This window comes from Limulus polyphemus, unplaced genomic scaffold (genome assembly GCF_000517525.1).
Source record: "Limulus polyphemus unplaced genomic scaffold, Limulus_polyphemus-2.1.2 Scaffold1169, whole genome shotgun sequence".
Taxonomy (NCBI): Eukaryota; Metazoa; Arthropoda; class Merostomata; order Xiphosura; family Limulidae; genus Limulus; species Limulus polyphemus.
Genome location: NW_013666779.1, coordinates 4954 through 22096, shown reverse-complemented (window position 1 = coordinate 22096; position 17143 = coordinate 4954). Strand labels below are relative to the sequence as shown.

At 35.4% G+C, this 17143-nt stretch overlaps 1 protein-coding gene across 2 annotated transcripts in view; it reads right to left on the bottom strand.

The window, feature by feature from the left end:
* The window catches only part of LOC111086531, a 58100-nt gene extending 42114 nt beyond the window's left edge, over positions 1–15986 (bottom strand). The window contains exons 1-4 of one of the 2 annotated variants that reach the window (XM_022389718.1): positions 15903–15977; positions 8228–8381; positions 5860–6077; positions 1678–1797 (exon numbers count right to left, since the gene is read on the bottom strand). The gene's annotated coding sequence lies outside the window, so the exon portion shown is untranslated. Of the gene's footprint in view, positions 1–1677; positions 1798–5859; positions 6078–8227; positions 8382–15902 lie in introns of both variants that reach the window. The other variant, XM_022389719.1, reaches the window with a different exon arrangement.
* Between the last annotated feature and the right edge of the window lie 1157 nt (positions 15987–17143).

Sequence of the window (17143 nt, the reverse complement as noted above, 5' to 3'; positions counted from 1 at the left end):
TTCAACTTAAACACACGCTATAGTTCACAACGATTCACGCACTTTACTTACGGTCACTACCGCGCTTGACTCAGTTGTCTGTCTCTGTCTGTCTGCAATTATCTTTCCTGTCACTTTATTTGCCAGCTTATATACTATAAGAGCGCATATCTAGCAAACACTAGGATGTTTGACAGGTTCCTCGATCTTTCTAGAACTCCAGCACATGCTCCCAGCGTCGCGCGACTTCCGCTGTCGTAACAGTATATATCTACTTTGTGTATTTGGTGTATTTACAATAAAACATATTTTATACAGTTCATCACAATTATTTATCAAAATTGAAAAAAGGGTGGGAGTTATAGAGGATTTTCTGTCTTAGGAATTTTGGGAGAACTGTGAAAAATTTAGATGGTCATTTCTTGTATTACTATACATATAAACTATATAAAACACACTTATGTAGTTTTGTAATGCACCACTATGTGGAAAACATCATTTGTACTAATTCACATTTACTATCCTCCTTTGTACCCACATTATCATTGATTGCATTGCCGTAGGATAGACATTTCATCATGCCAGTTTTCTTGAAATGCAGAGATGACACAACCCTAATTGATAAATCTGTTAAACACAAATGGCATTGGCAGTGGTGAGAAGAAAGATACTATTTAAATAGGCTATATGGACAGATGATATGGAAAATTGATATTCTTGGACAATGTTTTCATATTGTTTGTAATTGCTGTCTAAATTATGGAAGCAATGGCAGAAGGGTCCTTCATAATCACCATACCAAAAACAGACAGAATGTTAACCTATCTCAGCACAGCTAAGTAAGCAAACCCTTCCAGGTGGATAAAGCCACAGTACCTATATGCCTGATCAAGAAAACTTAGCTCAGAAGAAAACAAAGCAAGAAAAAGAAAAGGAACACACCACTTCAAAAGCAAAATTTCAATCAACCAGAAAATTGCTGAAAATCAGCAAGAAACCCTTCAGAAAACAAGGCTGTTATGCTGAAGTCCAGAAAAATAGTGAGAGAAACATACAAGAGGAAAGTTTCTCTACAGAGGAATCTACTGTCAGTTTGTCAGATACCACTGAAAGAAGGGCAAGGGAGAAGTCTGGGAAAAGAAGTACTGAGCAAGCAGGGTTATCTTTACCACATTGTAAGGAGTTACCAGGCAGCCAGTTCAGTGAAGTCCTAAAAGCCAAGGATGACCTCAATTATGGACACTATTAAGACTGCCAGATAAGAACATTAGAAAGGTCTCAAATTAGAGGAGGCAATTCAGTCCATTTTGCTCATTTGGTTGTTAATCAAAATATCTCAAGCTGTTTCTTCAAGGATCGAAAAAGGCTCAGCTTGCACAAATGCCATCTTCTATTGGTCCTAAATATACCTGCAGGCTGCACTTAATTTTCAAGTAACTTCAACAAAAACTATTTAGTTTTGTTTTTTAGGCAATAGGAGCAAAAAGCTCTTGCATACACCCAATTTTTAATTTGGAGAACTTTTTAAAACTTATGTTTGCACTTTTTGTACAGTAGTATGTGTTTGTTTGTTAGGTCATATATGTATACTTATTTTGTATTTGTAGTGTACCTGTTCAAATATAAACTTCTAAACATTGCTGACTCACTCTGCTTGGCAGTTTATATTTTCAGTCTTTACTACTTTGAAATACTTACTTGAAACTGTTTTAAGAAGTTATCTTTCCTGTTATGGGCTAAAACCCAACTGTATCGATGACCTTGTTCTTCATTTGCTTTGAAGACATCAACATTGATGATAAGTGTAACAATTCTTGGCTAGAATAAACCCAACAAACATACAAAATCCTATGGTATTATGTTTTACTACTTAATTATAATTAAATTTCCCTCACAATATCATAAACAATGCATCATCTGTACACATAAGTTACCCATCAAATTAACTGATAAGAAAAAAAAAATGTAATGCAATCAATAAAATATAAATGTAAATCAAACTTTCTTATTGAAATTAGAAGGTTAATACCAACCTTTCCAATATTTTGTTTTGATATTAGTTCTACTCTGAATTCATGATATGCCTAGCACACTTAATGCATCACTTAATTTGTTGTATCTCTAAATATCTATTTAAATTCAAAGGAGCTACATCAAATATAAAATGTCTGTTAAATATGTTCCAAAAACATATTTAAACAGTATGTTTTTCCACCAATTTTACCTACTTTACTAGTTTATAAAAATATATTAATTTCAAATAACTATTTCTCAATAACAACATAATGAAAAACATAAGAGAAGTATAAAGTAGATCATTCGTTTTTTTAACACTATAATGGAACTAAAAAATGGAAAATTTATGGAGCCAGAGAATTTCATGAACAACTTAAGTTTTGTATTTAGATTAACAATGGCTTAAGCTCTAAGACTGTTATGGAAGCCTCACTGTTATCTGATTTGCATACACTCTTCAATATAAAGATATAAGAATAAGCAGGATGACAGAAGGTTATTTGACTTATTAAGATTACTCTTTTACCCATTCAAACATCCTAAAATATTAACCAACTCAAACTAAGAATAGCTCTCTGTATAAGTGAGGTATGCCCAGGTAAAACTGAATTTACTTGTGAAAATTGGGATAGGTCCACCTAATAGCAAAAGGTTTCGAGAAGATATCTATTACAAAGTAATTCTAAGTTCTCTGATTTATATTATTTGTATTTCATTAACACATTAAAGAGGATGCCTCCACTGTCCACCACCCTAGCGACTTGGAAATGAAAAGTGGTAAGGACTCTCAAACTCCACTAAAAGAAAAGGGGGAGAAAATGCAGTGGAGAGTCCAGAGGAACGACAACACCTGAGACAGTGAAATTTTGAAAAGCAAACCATACTGATTTATTCAATACCAAGCATGGCAGGGATGGGCAGCTATCTCTTTCTGCTTTACCCATGTAGTGCAGATTTGACTAACTTAAGTATACTTGAACAGGCACCATTCGCCACAGAGTGGAATCGAGAAAGAAAAAGAGGGACATGCCCCTGAAAAATAAGAGGTGTACATACATACATATATATATACTAAAAGATAACGTACCCAGTTACAGTCTCATGAAAGAGTGAAGGATGGTACCAGGTGGATGATGGTACCCTGACAAGGAAGAAACAGCTACCCAAAGCAGTGAATAGGAGATGAACGTATGAGGTGTAGCCCCAGTGCTCGACAGACAAAATACCTCCAATGGATGACAGGGTAGACATGCAGGGAGAAGGGAAAGGTGCATTATTGCAGTGAAGATGAGAAGAAGGAGATAAGGAGTAAAAGGCTAATTAAATCACAATCCAAACCCAATGGGTAAGGGAAGAAGGAAAAAAAACACAAACAAAGAAGTGGAGTAAGGGATGGAAACCACAGGAAATGGATTCAAAGGAAAGAAGCTGTGAAAACAATGAAGCAACCCACAGCATGTACTGGACAGAGAAGGTCATCTGGATCCCACCAAGAAAAAATGTGGAAGATTGTAAAAAACGAAAAAGTTGAAAGCAATATACCACTTGAGCCACTGAAATGTAGGTTAACGAAATCAATCGAGAACAAAAGAACCAAATAGAGCTGAAACAGCCAAGAAAACCAAAGCAGTGCTGGTCAGGAAAGATCAATCAGAAAGACCTGAACAGGAGTGAAATAGATGAACAAAAATTTGAGGAAGAAGACTGATGGAGTGAGAAAAAATTATCATTATAATCTGGATGTAAACCTATTTGAACTTAACGACAGCAAGGGCAAAAATAACAAAAGAGGCAACTAGCTGGGAAGTGTTAAAAGATTCAAAAACTTCATGTAGAGGAGTACCCCACAGGAGGCAGAGCCACCAAAAGTTAGGAGGAGCGAGAGGTCACTCCTAGGTAGAATGTGTGTTGGGACTGGAAAGTCAATGAGCAACAAAGACAAAGCATCTGAAACACAAACCTCCAGAAGATATATGTCAAGTTTAAGGGTTCAAAAAAGGAAATCCACTGTTCACAACAAAGGGAACAAGAATGAGCATCCCCTTGTTGAGTGATATAAGCCACCACTGTCAAAAAGTCAAAATGAAACTGGATTAGTCAAATCCAGGCAAGAGGAAGAGAGTGAACTACAGCACCTTGGACTGGCAGAAGTGCCCGGGTGTGCAGGGGATAAGACCTTTCATCTGTAGACCATTGACCTGAAGCCTCCTACTGATCAAACCACCCATCTTTGGAGATGAGCATCAGGGAAGAAAAACAATCTAGAAGAGGGGGAGGAAGCGGTAAACCTGATGTTGTGGGGGATATGTTCAACTATCAACGCATACAGACAAAGAGGGAAAGATGAAAATTAAGAGGAAAACCCCAAAGTAAAGGCTCAGATAACAGAAAACTCCTTTGAATGCAATCGAGGAGGAGAATGGATGGTCCCAATGAAGGGGGACATTCAAAAATACACACCACAAAGAGACCAGAATGTGAGGTATGTAACAGGAAAAACTTAATCAACTGGAAAATCCAACTACCCAAGCTGACTGTGGAAAGAGTAGATGAGTATTTTAAGACTACCCCCATTCTAGTAATGTGCCCTTTATCTAACATATAAATTACAACATGAAAAATATAAAGCTTCCAAAAGTATAAATATTTTGCATCTGAAAGAGCTGTTACATACCCTTCCAAAAGCAACGAATTTTTAGTGGAATTTCACTACCCATGAAATTCTGAAAAATGTCAAAATGTAGTTCTGATACATACTGTTCTACCACAATTTTATACTGGCTGTGGTTGTCATGTACTTTACTGATGTGCATATTCAAATTCATTTTAAAATAATTTACTAAAACTCTGTATTTAATCTAAGTATAAAAATTCATGATTTTGAGCCAAAATACTTTAATAATTCATATTAGTCTTAAAAATACTTTTGACTATTTTATGTTTATTGAAAAACATTATCCTTCACTTTACAATGAAATTTCACATTCTTGTATGCTAAACATTATTTTCATTTATTATTAATTTAATTCTCTTATGAATATATTTTCAAAAAGGTTTGTAAGAGAAAGTTTTTGGATGAAATACATTCCTTGCTAGCTTATCAAACTTAAGAAAAACATACCAACCTTTACTAATATTTTTTTCCAGATCCATTTAGACTAGCGAATAGACATTTCTTTCAAAACATCATGCAGTTCAGTAAATTTTCTATATTCATATATTTTATATGTTATTTCAACATACTAAACATTATCTTAAAACAGTTATTTGTTTAGTTATACAAGTACAAAAGAAACACTATTTTTCATCATCTCTAAATGATCAACTTCTATCACAACTTAGTCCTAATTATGAGCATCACCACATTCTAATTCTACACTAAATTTTCTTTATAAAATACCCAAGAAGATTAAGTATGCCTCATACTGACAGCTAGCTCTCTGTTAGAATTATAGATAGGTGGCAAATTCTTTAAAACTAAATTTTCCCCAGCTTGAATATTTTGTTTATGACTTCCCTGTGTGTGTTTAACTTCTGCTGAATTTTGTAATGAATTTACTATATGAAGACAAAGATTAAAATGTAATGTTCACAGTTCAGAAACAAATACAGAATTTTTGATGAAATTATGAATTTAATTTTGAAGAGGTTTCCCTATGAGTGACCAACAATAATATTACATTACAATACCAAATACATAAAGAGCCAATCAGTAATTAGTTAACTAGAGCCAATATTGTGCTTGTTAACATTAACAAAATAGTGTGTAAAGACCCAGAAATCCCTCTTCAAATATTGCTGTTTAGAAATTGTAGACTAGAATAAATACCAACCAATTATTACAGCCCCCTTACATAAACATACCTTGGACATTAAGGCATTATTTCATGCCAATTAAAATGATAAAAATTAAAAAGTTTGTTAGTTAACAGCTGGACACAAGTATTCTCCTTAAGTAAGCTCAGCAAAACATCTTCCTTCACAACCAATGTAGAAGTAAATGTCAGATTACAAGTAGTATGACTCCAAATGCTATTAGTTTTGCCAAGCAAACAAGTCCATGACATTTCAACTTATAATTCCTATAATAACAAAAAAATAAGAACAATTAAACACTTGTCAAATACATAATTTTACAAAAAAGTTGCACATTCGTAAACAAAAAAAACCATCTATAAATAGTTCTTTTGGGGGTAGAATACATGTAATCTTTAAGAGATGCTATATATGTATAAAAATCTATTATTATGTCATAATCCAGTATTTTTTATTTCTTTGCCTGTGTATAAAATGTAGGACCTCCTACAGACTCTACTAACTGAGTTAGGGGATTAACCTATGAGCAACTGTAAGTAAGGCACTTTTTAAACAACTCACACTACTATGTTATTTACATTTTAAATAATAACTAAAAACAGTCTACAATTTTTACATCTGAACCTTTGATATATGTCAGGGATGGTCTTAGGAGAGTGTGGGGCCTGAGACAAGTACTAAAGATTAGGTTCTCGAGTTTAGATACTCAGCCACTGAGGCGGTTGCCTCAGTGGTCTCACCCTAAGGCTGGCCCTGATATGTGTTACACTATAAAAGTAAATGTAAAACATTAACCAATGGTATCCTTTCATAACTACTGCATGTAGACAGCTGCACATGTTAGGATCACAGGTCAGGTGTGACAGTTTGGACAAGAATAACAAATGATATCCATGCCAGAAGAACTTAAAACACTTGACCTTGCGGGAGTACCCAAGAGGCACATCACAGATGCTGAGAGTAAATCTCCTCCACTGAGAAACACTATGAAAAACATTGACTAAATTTTCATAGGTGTCATCACAAGAGCAGATCATCAGTGAAGGAAAGCTAGTGGAAGCCATTGTTGATTAATTGATAAATGATACCAATTTAATTATGCAAATATATTTAAAGAGGTTCACATGCAAACTAGGATAATGTTCTTCTAAATAACACTTGCCAAAACAGTGGACAGGTGTGAATTTAATACATTGTGACATGGAAAACAAAATGCAAATTGTCAGAAGGATTTCCATATCCTTTACAGATGAGAAGCCTGATTCAATAAGTATGAGGGGCATGCAAGAAGTCTCTCCCATGATGTGGATTCCAGTGGATGAAAAGGCAAGATAATAATACTGGGCCCTGATTGGGTATAGTAACCTGTGAGGCTTAAAACATGCAAATCCTAGAGGAAGTACATGGATAAAGATATAAATAAATTAATGTTCTATCACCTTCCCAAGCTAACCAACAAGAATTGAGTAAAAAAAATAATCATGGAAGAGATATAAACTATTTCTGACACAGAGGATTTTAGAAGCATCAGTGGCATACATTTTAGGGCAATGACGATCACAGTTGAGAAATAACAGGGAGAAGATATTTAAGGAAGTATAGTAACTAAAGACTCAATCATGAGCAAATCATAAGAGTCTAAAAAAAAAATACCATGAACAACAAGAAGAACTATAATTACTCAAGAAAGTCTGTAGACAAGAGGCTGCAGCCTAGTTTTTATAAAGGAAAAAAAAAATTTACAAAAACTAAATAACAAAAAAAATTTGTCCGTCATAATATTTGCAAGAAATAAATTAAGAGTCAAACTCAAAATAGAAAAGAGCTCCATGCCAGGAGGTCTCTGAAACAAGTAATCCAAGTAAACTGAAATATAATACTGAATAGTTGAGTCACCAAAGAAGGAAGCTGGCAAGATAATCTTCAGAGAAAGCCTTTGAGTGGCAAAAAAAGGGTCACATAAAATAGATGACAAGATCAGACTTCTTGTAAAAAGGTTTCTATGATGGCTGAAATGAAACACATCTGTTAGATACATACTCAAAACATAAAACACACCATTTATTAGTAGACCCAAATTTTGTGCCTCTAAGGAAATCATAGACAGTAACTAACATAAAAAACAAATGATGAGAGCATGGCCAGTCTTGAAAAGATCCTGCCAAAACCAAGATACCTTAATATGGAGGATGGTGAACAAAGGAGGATCTAAATTTCCTATAAACAAAACAAAAATAGAAACAGAAGACACATGTTTTGAATACAATAGAAAGCAAACTTTAAAAAAAAAAAAAAAGGACAAAAACAAATATACAGATGCAAAAGAAGAATTATCTACATTCAAATGAAACTTGTGAAATAAGGAGAAATAATGAAAAACTAGTTCTTGTGATGGGAAAGATCATACTAAAAATACCTTCCAAAATCTCCAGGTACTTCAGGTAACTGTAAATACTGCAAAGGCCCTAGTAAAGTCCCAGAAAGAGCCTCTAAATCTAGAAAATGACAGTAAGACAGCAGATACTGCAGAGTAAATCCCATTCCAGTCTGAACATCATGAGCAGGGTTTCCTTAATAAAATCAGCAATACAAAGGCACAGGTGAAGAAGCTATTTTACATGAAATAAGATCATAAGCCTTAACTGTCACAGAAACATCAAAATATTTTTAGCAACAAAAAATATTCAGAAAGATTGAAGAAAATAAAAAATAAAACTTTCCATGAATAACTTAAAACTACAAAAACATAACAAACAAATTGAGAGAAACCAGTTTGTTATTTTATTGTGTAAGTCTGGGATAATGCCCTCTCAAAATAAATATATTATTAAAGCATTTGAAAGTCAGTCATATCTATCATACTGTCTTAAACTAAGTCATAGTGTTTTTCATTTAAAATTATAATTAATATATTTTAAGAATCTTTCTTGTCCTTTGCAATTGCACATTTTGTTCAATGTACACCATGTCTGAGCAGGTCAAAAAGCTTCTGACAAGAAAACCCAACATGGGAGGAAATAAATCATAGACAAGAGCCGAGGTAACAGATGAATAGGAGAAAAGACATACAAAAGGAATCCTGTCTTGTCTTGACTGAAAGCATCTATCACCAGAGTTAGTGGATGTGGAATAAGAGACCAGAACTATAGGCTAGCATTCCAATGGGTTGCAAAGATGTCACTCATTGGAGTACCAAACTGAAAAGAAATCTATTGAAAGACCACCTGATGGAACATCATGCTGGTGGAAGAATCTGATAGGGTCGAGAAAGGTGATCTGCTATCAAAATTATAACTCCTGCCACATGACAGGCCAAAAGATGGATGTCATTGGAATGAGCCAAAAAAGAAGATCCAAAGCCCAAAAACCAAGACCTCAAGAATGAGAACTTCTTTGACTAGAAAGATATGAAACCACTGTGGAGTAGTCAGAATGAATCATAACTATTTTGTTGTGCAAGAGAGGAAGACCTGGAATCATCACTAGATGTACCGCAAGAAGTTCAAGAACATTGATATTCAGGGCAGGTTCGTGGTCAATCCAAATACCCTGGAATGCCTATCCCAGAAGAAAGGCATCTGATCCACGAAGAGATGGATTTCCACAAGAGGAGGTGGTATCCAGACCCTGATATTTGTACTGCTTAAAGGCCAGTACTACTCAGCAGAAAACATATGTGGCTGAAGCAAGTTCAAACAGGAGAGCTTGGAACTGCTACATCTGGTCCTCATGCAAAAAATGTAGAAATTGACAAGACTCTGCTATGGGGATTTGAAGGGAGGCATCTGTAACATCAAACTTGGTCATCCAAAGATCAGATGTGAAATGCCATTGAAGTTGAAGAAAAGATTCCATGGTGAAACAAGGAGGCTGCAGGAAGAGATTGGGTCAAGACAGATTGATGATAAGAAGCCAATCTCTAGTGTTCTTGGTCACTAGCAAAAGACGAGAATAGAATCCTGGATGAATGGGATCAACCTTCTGAATAGGTAGACACCGACGCCACTGGTGCCATCTCAACCTTCCGAAGATCCCCGGGAATATGGACGGAACAGATTCTGCAAACTAATAGGATGAAGTGTCAAAGGTGGGAGCCGCGAGCCACAATGATCGATCCTCCAGAATTACCCATTGGAGTAGAAGAGAGGTGAGCAGCTAATAACGATAAAGAAAACTGCAAACATGCCACATAAAATTGGGCTTCAAAAGTTTCAGGAACTCCAGAAAACTAGTAAGACCGAAAACGGGGCGACTCTCAGAAATCACTAAGAGGAGTATCACAATACAGTAGTAAATGTGAAATGAATCCGCAAAAATGGAGATATGGTAAGAGAGATATCAGGTTCTAATCTGGAACCCCATAGATCCAACAACAAATCCAACTGTTGAGTGTCCAAATATATTACAGCCAGACAATGATAAGCCAGGGCATGTTGTTCTGATAAATGAGGGGAGCAAGGCATAACAATACTCTCTCGTAATTACATTGCAAACATCCCAGCATACACGGCAATATTAGGGGAAGAAGGAAGAATTAAATAATCCCACCGAGATCTATCTGACAACAAAGCAGGGTAGATTCAAAAGCAAGGGAGTGAATACCTAAAGCTTCACAAACTCGCATAACTAACTGCAAAAAAGAGGCAGCAGATTAGCCCACAGTAGTGGCAGTTCTAGTGAAAGAAGAAGCAGCAAACTGTCTAAATTCTCCCCGGTATATTCAGGCTCATGATGAAAAGCCAACTCAGAACCCCTGGGGAAAAACTACGGGCCACATGAAGGACTCCAACTCATCCCAAATCAGGTCACAGACAGCCTCCACCGAGAGTCGGACCCCCCCCCCCCGACTGCCGACTACCAGACAACAAAGGAGGAATGGACGAGGTCCCGTTTATCCCCGCGCCAGAAACCATTATATAGGAATTCATACCCACATTTTTTGTTTCTTTTTTTTTTGTTCTTGAACTGCAAAAGAAAACCAACGAAATATCAGCAATGGGGAAAAACAACTACCATACTAGTGTCGAAATGATTCAAAAAATGTTAACCACAAAACATAATTCCTAGATAACACTTTGTCGAGAAAAAAAGTGATTATATTGTCGGCAGACAGTGCTTATATACAGTACCTGCATAGAGGGCTTATGAGGGCCAGTGTAAAGTTCTCCAAATTAGGTATTGCCGAGGGCAGTCGAGTGGGGTATAAAGACTGGAGCAAGTGAACACGATGTTTGGATGGCAAAGATGAAGATTGAGAAATAGCTATAAGTGTCAGCAGAAGTATGTATGTTTTGGAATTCAATTTTGAATGCTTACTCTAAAGCTACAACATCCCCTTGGATAAACCCATACAAAGATGTAGCATCAGATTAGAGTACATCTCGTCATCTACACCAGAAGAACACCACTTTCAACTGAATGGTTTTATTATTTGTATCGTATATCATTATCACATTCAGGAGGATACCTCCATGGTTCACCACCCCAGTGGCTTGGATCTGGAAAGTGGTATGAACTCCCATAGTCCACTGGAAGAAAAGGAGGGGGGGGAGAAATGCAATGGAGAGTCCGGAGGAATATCAACACTGGAAACAGTGCAACTGGAGACCATGAAAAACCCTATTTTGAAAAACAGACCACTCATGATTTATTCAATGTAAAGAATGGCAGTGATGGGCAGCTATCCTCTTCTGCTTTACCCATGAAGTCCTTGGGTTAGTATGATTCAAAATGGGCATATGAATGAAACAAATATATCGCAAGGAAAGCCTATGAGAGATCTTATGGAATACCCCATCTCAACAGTGTGCATTTAGTGACCATGGAAATTATAATTGTGACGTCATCCTGTCCTTACAGTGCAGATTTGACTAATTTAAGTATACCTAAACAGGCACCACTCGCCACAGGGTGGGATCCATAAAGAGAAAAAGGATATGCCCTGAAAAATAAGATATATCTAAATATACAAAAAGGTATTTTATCCAGTCACAGAAGGATGGTGACAGGTGGAAGATGGTACGAAGAAGAAACTGCTACTCAATGCAGATAATGGGAGATAAACGTATGAGGTGTAGTCCCAGTGCTTGACGTAAGAAGTACCTCCAACATATGATGAAGGTGAGATGCAGGTAAAAAGGAAGGTGCCTAATCAGAGTGAAGACACCAGGAATTGATTATGAGGAAAAGGAGATAAGAAAGAAAAGGCTAATCGAATCAAAAGGGTAAGGGAGGTGGATGGAAACGAAAATGAAGAAAAAGAAGAATATGCCCAATGAGCCACCAAAGTGGATGCATAGAACAAGTCGATCCACAACAAAGAAGGACAGATCAAGCTGAAGCAACTGAGAAAACCAGATCTGTATCAGCCAGGAAGGAGCATCAGATAGTCCTGACAGAGAGTGGCAAGAATGAATTAAATCACCCAGAGAAGATAACAAATGGGATGAGAAAATAAAAGTATAAACAGGTCCCAATCTGGTCTGATTGCATCGCCAGCCAAGGCAAGTGGATGAGGAGCCAGAAACAAAGACATGGGGATCTGAAACAAGCTCGAAGGGTAAGGCACGAAACTCGTACTCAACCCCATGAACAAACTTAAGACAGTGCCATGAGGGATGAAAAACAGGAATGTTGACCATAGCATCCTCAGACCTGGAGAAAAAGCCCACCATAGTGTGATAAAAGACAATATAGGAAAAAGGGAAAGAATCAAGAAGTGATTGAGGTGGGACAGAACAATCACGGAATTCCAACCTGCATCGATAATACACGACTAATGGAGGAAATCTTAGATGTAGGACAGGTAAATGACAGGAAGGTGCCGGACATGGAACATGAATAAAGACAGCAATGACCAAAGAGACAAACAAGCAACCAAAAACAGAAAAAATCGAATGTAGCAATACAGATACCCCATGTGATTCTATAGTTACAGGAGTAACACCACCACCCCAAAAACAAAATAGACCAGTGGAGAAAAGGAGTCGTCTATAAGTCTTAATCAGAAGTGGAAGGGAAACAAAACTTGGTACAAGACAGTGTCCCACCCCAGTAGATCCCAAAACCGAAGAAGCCACTTTGGTAGGGAAAGAGCCGAAGATGGCAATCACCCCAACATGGAGGTAAGGAGAAGGAATGTATCCCATGAAAATGCCCAAGAAATAGATGGAACACCTCAGAAAGAAGGTGTATGGCAGACAATAGCAGTAGGAGAGGCAAGAGAGGAAGACATAGCTGGAAAACTTGGCTAGGGAGAAAGGGATAGAATTAACTAATTCTTCCCCAAACAGGCAGCAGAGATTTGAAGTGTAGAGATACAATAAAACAAAACAACAAAATGAGATCTGCCTGATGGTCAGCTAAGGCAAAATGAACCAAAGCCTGTGGATAACGAAGCACGCAAGCACCATCTCTCAAAATATACACAAAAAGGCCCAGCATGAACGAAAATGTCTGGAAAAGGAGGAAAACAAGAAATAAAAACTGTGAAACATATATAAAAAGGGCTGAGATAGGTCTAGCAGACTGTGCAGTAGAGGCCTGGGAAGGCCAATTCATTATGAAGTGGGAGAAAATTGTCAAAATAGACGTCGTCCAGAATGAGTTCGGCAGTTTGAGGAGGAAGATAAGCAATAGTGGGAGAAGACTGGACAGACCCCAGACACAGGGTCCTCAAAAACAAAATTAATTGTAAGAAGTATAAAATATAATCAATTACGAAAATGAAAAAAGTCGTTATATTATAAAATTAAGTAAGTTTATATTGACAATATAAAATTTAGGGATTTGTTGAAGAAACAATATATTGAACCTAATTCATGACTTACCAGTAAGATGAATCACAGGTAAGCCTAAAATTACAAAGACACATGTTAAGCCTAAACTAACATTTTAGTACAAAAGATATCACTAGACATTAATTAAAAAACTCGAGGTGATAGTTAGGTAGAATTGAATAGAGGTAGTCACATGCTTCAGGAGGGTGTGTCGCACTCCTACTGCTGGAGGATTGTCCCATGATTATTTGCATGTGAAATGAAGTTGAACCAACCACATTGATCTTAGGGTATGTGGGAGCTCAAAGCTTGTGGCATGCGAAAAAAATTTGCATATAGAAGGCAGCACTGAACGAGAATAGCTATTTATGTGAGAGGAGGTACATTTAATGTACCCTATTGGAATTATCTTCCTTGTAATGGTGTCTTGCATTAATCTGAGATATCTGATATTCAATTGTGTTAGAATGTCATGCTGATGACCACTTAGTATCTCTCCTAAGTCTTTATAATAATCCATTATATAGCTTGCTGTTATAATATTTCATTTTTAAGACATCTAGCCTGTCAAAACAATATCACCACAGGTTTTTTTCTTGTTGTTCTTCCTGTTTTGAAGTTCCATCATCCTCTGACATAAATTTTCCTTGTTATTAAGTAGTAAACTACTAAACTATTTTTTTGCCTATACTTCACTGGGTTGACTTTATGACTGATTGTCTTTTAAGAAGACAGAAATGAGCAATTCTATACTATGCATTATGTGATTTAGAACTGTAAAGTAACCTAATAGAGTTACACAATATGTGATGAAATGCATATAAATATAGGTCTGACTTTTTGAGAGCAGATTCTGAGAACAGGTCATACTTCTCATTAAATGAATCCTTAATGAAGGATTCATCTGAACAAAAAAGTATAAACTTTGAAGTTAATCATCAGTTAGAACTAAATTATAGATATCACATCTTGCAAAATGAGACTTCACCATCCCTTCCAGTGTACTAATATTGCTCCCATCTTGAAACAGTTTAGAGCAATATGCAAGCACAGTTGTCTCTTCATTCATAAATTCATGACATTTTAAAGGGCAAAAGGGAGCTTATTATCCCATCACAGATGTGCCTTCTAACTCCCTACTATAAGCACTCCTTACTACTTATGTATTCATCCAATCTTTTCTTGAACTCAGTTAAATTTTCTGCCTCCACCACCCTCGAAGGCAGCTCATTTCAAAAGCCAACCATCCTGTTTGAAAAGTAATACTATCTAACAGGGAACATTTCTATACAATACCAGACCCCATACTAAGTGTTACCCACATTTGCACAAAAAACTATGACAGCTTGGGCATCCTTACTACAAAACCTAAAAGAAGATGTTGGATATTGTTCGAAACTGTTGTATTTCAGATTAAACAAATATAAATAGTGATAATCAGTAACAAATTTACTGGAAGCCAAAAATGTAAAAGAAACAGATTAACCTTAGAAAGGTTAACTTGAACTTGACCATAGAAAAAACAACAACATAGTAAACCCCAAGTTTCAAATAACTTTTTATATTTAAGATTTTCTTTTCTTAAGTAGTATTTATTAAATATTAGAATAGAGGCTAAAACTATGAAACATAGTTAGTAGTACCAGTTTCAAAAATGATATACTTTTCGTTTTGGCACACATATTAGAGCAAAGAGTTAAATTAAAAAAACACAAAAAATAAATAAGAATTATAATGAATAATGTCATTTTGTTGTATAGGCCTAGACCACCTCTGTTATTACTATTACCAGTAAAACTAAATGGTACTTCCTCCGGCCTCATATATTAACGTGATATTAACGTTTGTATTACTATTAGTACCAGATAGTACTAATAGTAGTAGCAGAATTTAACAGATAATACTACAGCAGGCTATCACAATGAGTTAGTATTACGATGCAACTACGTCAAAAGGATTGTTCAGCGCTAATAGAACTAGAAGTTAACTTACGGGTGTTACATATACTATAGACAGTATAGTACTATAATAGGTCTAATTAAATTACAGTAACTGTGTAACACCAACACACCAACTTACGATTACGTAAACAATAACAGTATAATTTTCGTCGTGAACTAGAGACAAACAGTATTACTCTTTAACACTGTCGCAGCTTTTACTAGAGGTAGTGCCACTGTTATTGTTAATGTTATTCTTAATCGTGATAACGAGGTCTAAGTTCAAACTTTCTTAAGTTTTTTCTTTCAGAACTTATGACTTCTTAAGTTGTAATTAGGCTTACTAGGTAGACTAACAGTAATAATTCAATACCTGCTTGAAAAAGTTCAGCACTTCAAGTTCAACAACTTAATTGTCCAATAGTTTGCTTAATATTATATTATTAAGCTGAATGAAGGCTAAAAAGGATTCGGTGAAGTATGCTTGTCAATCGCTCATTAAATTTACAATAACAAATTCATATATAAATAAATAATAAATTATTTATAAAAAACTATGCTACATCTTCACTAATACAATGCATTGCGGGTAAAATTGAAAGAAATAGCAGACGACAGTCTTCACGAGCAGAAGATAATAAGAGCTCATATTGACAAGTTCATAAAAAGTTTAACGGAAAGCAAAAATCCTAAATTTTATATAAAATAATAGCAATGAATAATTATTGAATGATAGTGTGAGATTTACATATTATTACAGCTGTATATATATATATATAAAGTGGAAAATGAAATACCAATATTGCCTGTAACAAGAATATATATATATTCTACTGAACTTCATTTGATTAATAAGTTAAAAAATTTTATTGACAATATTCATGTATAAATAATAAATATTTATAAAATGCTAAACAAGTTTAGGTTACAGCTACACTGATGTAACTTTGAGAAAAACTTGGCAAGATAACTGACAACAGTCTTCACAAACAGAAAATAAGTAATGAGTAAACTGAAATAGACAGCAGCTGCCTGTTGTAAAAACACAAGTATAGAGGATGACGACGTTTCGAAAGACTCCCGTCTTTTTTATTCAGGTCACGAAAGACGGAACACTTCCGAAACGTCGTCGTTATCTACATTTGTGTTTCTATAAACGGCAGTTGTGGTCAGTTCCGGTTTACTCTCAGTCATTTATAGTGCTGTATGGATTACATCATAACTTAAGTTGCAACTGCAGTTCAGATCAGGTCCAAGTTTGAGAGGGTACATAGGTCCTAATAAATTGGCCAGTCAGTGTACACACACACGTATGTATATATATATATATATATGATCAGTAATTTGTCTGATATTACGCAAATTACCGATCAACAAATTAATATATTGCTCTACTGCATTAATAGCTTTGTGTGAAATTCAACAAAGAAAGAAAGAAACATTAATCAAGAAATCAGTTTAATCCAAATATTAGACAATGTTTTAAATGATTTTGTTCTAGGATGATTTTATTTCCATAATGTAATTTAAGAAACTAATTTTACATGGCAGGTTGTCTTTGTATATTTTAATCGTTTTATATATATACATATATATATATATATATATATATAT